The sequence below is a fragment of the Loxodonta africana genome, chromosome 18 (genome assembly GCF_030014295.1).
Source record: "Loxodonta africana isolate mLoxAfr1 chromosome 18, mLoxAfr1.hap2, whole genome shotgun sequence".
Lineage (NCBI taxonomy): Eukaryota > Metazoa > Chordata > Mammalia > Proboscidea > Elephantidae > Loxodonta > Loxodonta africana.
The window spans coordinates 33,337,787-33,342,675 of NC_087359.1; the positions used below are offsets into that span (position 1 = coordinate 33,337,787).

The 4,889-nt window shown below is 49.3% G+C and overlaps 1 long non-coding RNA gene across 1 annotated transcript; it reads left to right on the plus strand.

The window, feature by feature from the left end:
• Positions 1-2,125: 2,125 nt before the first annotated feature.
• On the plus strand, positions 2,126-4,889 carry LOC135228007 (uncharacterized). The gene is made up of 2 exons (XR_010318244.1): positions 2,126-2,665; positions 3,315-4,889. It is a non-coding gene; the product is annotated as an uncharacterized LOC135228007 (long non-coding RNA).

Sequence of the window (4,889 nt, forward strand, 5' to 3'; positions counted from 1 at the left end):
TCACAGCCTGCAGAGACTGATGAATCCAAGATCGACAGGTAAGTCAGCAGGCTCCTGACTCACAGGATATGGGGGCTGATGAATCCCAAGATCAGCAGGCAATACAGCAGGCCACTGGCTCGAGTTCCAAGAACTGGAAGTCAGATGATGATGAGCTGGAAAAGGATCCAGAGCAAGAAAAAGCCAGTGAGCTTTGCCAGAATGTCCACATATATATTGGATGCAGGTCACACCCCTGAGTAACTCCCCTTAAACTGATTGGCCGATCACATCAGATCACATCATGGAGGATGCCTACATCATTACCTAACTGCCAAATTACATTACTACCTAACTGCCAAACCACTGAGAATCATGGTCCAGCCTAGTTGATATACAACCTTAACCATCACAAACACGCTTGGCATTTCTCAAGTTTAAAGAACTGAAGAAAAATTCAAGCCTCAAGTTGCAATATTGAAGGATTCTATGGGTACAATATTGGACGATGCAGGAAGCATCAAAAGGAGATGGAAGGAGCACACAGAATCACTGGACCAAAAAGAATTGGTCGAAGTCCAGCTATTTCAGGAGATGGGATGTGATCAAGAGCCAATGGTATTGAAGGAAGAGGTCCGAGCTGCACTGAAGGCATTGGTGAAAAGCAAGGCTTCGGGAATTGACAGAATACCAATTGAGATGTTTCAACAAATGGATGCAACACTGGAAGGGCTCACTTGTCCATGCCAAGAAATTTGCAAGACAGCTACCTGGTCAACCGACTGGAAGAGATCCATATACGTGCCCATTCCAGAGAAAGGTGATCCAACAGAAAGTGGAAATTATCAAACAATACCACCCGCAAGTAAATGCTTGCTGAAGATAATTCATACATGGTTGCAGCAGTACAGCGACAGGGAACTGTCAGAAATTCAAGCCAGATGCAGAAGAGGATGTGGAATGAGGGCTATCATTGCCGACATGAGATGGATCTTGGCTGAGAGCAGAAAACACCAGAAAGATGTTTACGTGTGTTTTATTGACTATGCAAAGGCATTCGACTGTGTGGGTCATAACAAATTATGGGAACCATAACATTGAGAATAATGGGAATTCCAGAACACTTAATTGGGCTCATGTGGAACCTGTACACAAGGGGATATCGTGTGGTTTAAAATCAGGAAAGGTGTGCGTCAGGGTTGTATCCTCTTGCCATACTTATTCAATCTGTATGCTGAGCAAATAACCCAAGAAGCTGGGCTATAGGAAGAAGAACGAGGCATCAGGATTGCAGGAAGACTCATTACAACCTGTTATGCAGATAACACAACGTTGCTTGCTGAAAGCGAAGAGGATTTGAAGCATTTATTGATGAAGACCAAAGACTACAGCCTTTGGTATGGATTACACCTCAGCATAAAGAAAACAAACAAACACAAATCCTTATGACAAATGGAGCAAACACTGAAGTTGTCAAGCGTTTCATTTCACTGGGACCCACAGCATTTCACTGGGACCCACAGTCAACGCCCATGAAGCAGCAGTCAAGAAAAAAAAAATGGCGTATTACATTGGGCAAATCTGCTGCAAAAGACCTCTTTAAAGTCCTAAAAAAAAAAAAAAAAAGGTATCAGTTTGAGGACTAAGGTGCTCCAGACCCAAGCCATGGTAAGGCCAGAATGCTCCTTACAAGGGAGACTTCCTCTCACGCACTTTGGACACGTTACCAGAAGGGTTCAGTACCTGGAGAAAGATATCATTCACAATGCTTGGCAAAGAGGAGGGCCAGCAAATAAAAGGAAGACCCTCAATGAGACAGATTGACGCAGTGGCTGCAACAATGGGCTCAAACTTATCAACAATTGTGAGGATGGTGCGGGACTGGGCAGTGTCACCCTCCCTCCTCCTGTCATCCATATTCTGTTCATGATGAGACTCGTCCCTAACACTTACTCCAGATATAATTTCCTTTGCGTCTTTGGCACTGCTGTGCAAATAGGTCCCCGTGCAGGTTTTGTAGTCTCTACATTTTTAGAGAGAATTATTATATCCGTTCTTGCCGCGTCGCTTCCGGGCTGAAGCGCCATTTCTAATTTGCTGCCCCGCCGGTTTCCGCCCCCGGGAGGCCGGGAGGCCGGGAGGCGTGGCTACCGCGGCGGGCTCCACACCCCGGAGCGCTGCTGCTAGCCGGGGGGCCGAAGCCCCGCTGGGGCCGACCTCCTGGCTTGTGCGAGTCCACCGGGAAGACCCGAGAGGAAGGGCGGCTGCCGGGGACTCTGAAGGGAGCGCTGACGCGGCTGCAGTTCCCGTGGTGCCAAAGGCGCCCCTGGGAGCAGGGACTCTGTTTCGTTCACTGTTCTTTCCCTTGCTGGTGCTTCACACCCAATAGCTGAGCAACAGCCGAGGTCGCGCCTTCAACCCGCTCAGCCAGGGCGGACACGAGGGGAGGAGGCGGCTCTCCCGCCCCCGCCCCCCACACTTCGTCAGGGCCTCTACGCTCCTGTCCAGGTTCTTCTTCAGAAGGTCTTTGGCTCTCCCCTCTTCAGGTCGCCAGGTCGTTTCCTCCTGAGAAGAGGATGTCCTGAATTACACCCACGGGGATGGAACGTGTTCCATTGCAAATTAATCACTTGTCGTTCTGTTACTGGAATAAGGTTCTTGCCTCTCACTGGTCAAGAATGAGCAGGTAAGGCTCCTAGTTTTCCACAGGAGCAAAGCTTTTTTGAAGAGGCTTGCAAGGGAGACCAGGAGGGCCTAGAGCAAAGCATACCCTCATCTCACAGAACAAAAGACAGGCTGGAGTTTTTAAAAGCTCTTGGGAGGGAAAAGATTCATGTTTATTCATAGACACAGGCGGGGGCATGTTAACTAAGGTGCTTGAGCAGCAGCTTTCCAAGATGGCTCCTGTCATGGAGGCCTCTGGGATTCGTAGCAGGACTTATTATGGGGTGTCGCACCTGCTAGTCTCCCGCTCCCGGGTTGGATTCCCGGGCTGGGGCTGTAGCCCCTCACTGCCCCTGGTGGAAGGTCACACAGTGGTCACAGGTGGATGTTCTGTGCATGTCCCTGGGCCTGGTTTTCTCCAACTGCTTCTGAAAGGCAACTTTAAAGAAGTTTGCAGGCTATTTTTAGATACCTTGCCCCATTGTTCTGGAGAATGGCTTTGTTTCTGCGCCCTGGCCCACTTCTTGTTACTTTGTTTGCAGATTTGGGGGCCCCTCTGTTCTCTGCCTTACTAAGTCTCTAGGTTCCACACTCAGCCCCCTACTGCCGCCCTGATAGTATAGTCTGTTTCTCTTTTACTTGCTTCTCCTCTAACCACAGCAGTCTCTTAGCTATTTCTCAAACAGGCACCCTCCGATCTCAGGGCCTTTGCTCCGTGTCTGAGTTCTTCACTTCCTGCATAAGGCTCTCGAGTGCCTTCTCAGCCTGATTCACTCCCGCGGAGTTGGCTCAAAGCGGACCCAAGCCCCTGCAAAGCTGCGCCGCCCCGGCGCGGAGGTCCGGAGAGGCGAGTCGGGTGCCCTTACGCCCTCACGGTGGGGCAGTCCTCGCTGCGAGGGAGCCAGGAACTACGGGGTGGCAGGCAGTGATGGAAGAGCACGGCGGGAGCTCTCCGGCAGCGCCTCTTTCCCGGACCCCGCCGGCAACACTGTGTGCGATTGTAATCAGCAGAGTGTTTTCTTAACCTGCTGCTTTGACCCGGTGGTGAGGCCCTAGCTAGAGGCCTCTCTAATCCCCTTCCTGAGCAGCTGATGAAGCCCATCCTCCAACCACTCCTGGGCCACTGTGCGCCCGCCCTAAACGCCCTGCGGCCAGGGACCTAACAAGAGGGACAGCCCCTATGTCTGGAGCCTTCGGAATTGAAATTCAACATATCCAGTCTCAATCCTGGGGAAGCCTCGCTAACCCCATCCTGCTTGCCCTTCAGTTCCAGCCCGTAGTTGTTACCCTGTCCCCAGGTGCAACCCCTGAATGGCCCTGCGTGGAGTGCAGTGTTCTCCCCAGGGACCTGTGAGTACAATGACACCTTTAAGAACTTCAAGGCCTCTCTCTCTTGATCTGCATCTGGCCTTACCATACCTCAGCCAAGGTAATATGATTAAAACAGGGACCAAGGCTGGGATCCTTTTTTTGGGGGGTGGAGGCCGATCTTATAGGTGGGAAATGATACCTCAGTGAAGTTTAATTTGCAGCCCTCTTACCGTGGGTAGGAAACCCTCGTGGCGTAGTGGTTAGGAGCTAGGGCTGCTAACCGAAAGGTGGGCGGTTGGAATCCACCGGGCGCTCCTTGGAAACCCTATGGGGCAGTTCTACTCTGTCCTATAGGGTCGCTATGAGTCGGAATCGACTGGATTGGCAAGGGGATTGTTTTTTCTTTTTTTTTCCGTGGGTAAGGTTGAGCTTCCTCCTGTGTGTTTAAGAGCCACGTTTAGCTTCTTTTCTTGGAACTCCTAGTTCAGGGACTTGGTGCCTTTTCTTGCCTTGTCTTGGGCTTTATCCTAAGGGCTTATATTTGCAACTTACATATTAGGGGGATTGACCCTCTGTCTGTAATGTAAGTGGCGAATATTTTCCCCAGTTTGATACTTGTCTTTTGGCTGTGCTGAAGGTGATGATTTCATTAAAAATCCAAATTCATATCATTAAATTTATCATTTAAAAAATAGCTTTCAGATTTGGAGTCGAAGTTAGAAAAGACTTCACCATTCTGGGGTTACAAAATAATTTCCTAAATCTTCCTCTGTTTCTATTTTTCTTTTTAATCATTTAAATCTTTGAGGCATTTGGTATTTATTCTGGGGTAAACGAGTCCATTTTTTTTTTTTCCATCACAAATTTGACATGCTACCTTCAACACAAACTGTGTCACACCCTATTTTTACAATATTCCTGGATTTTCTTTAAAA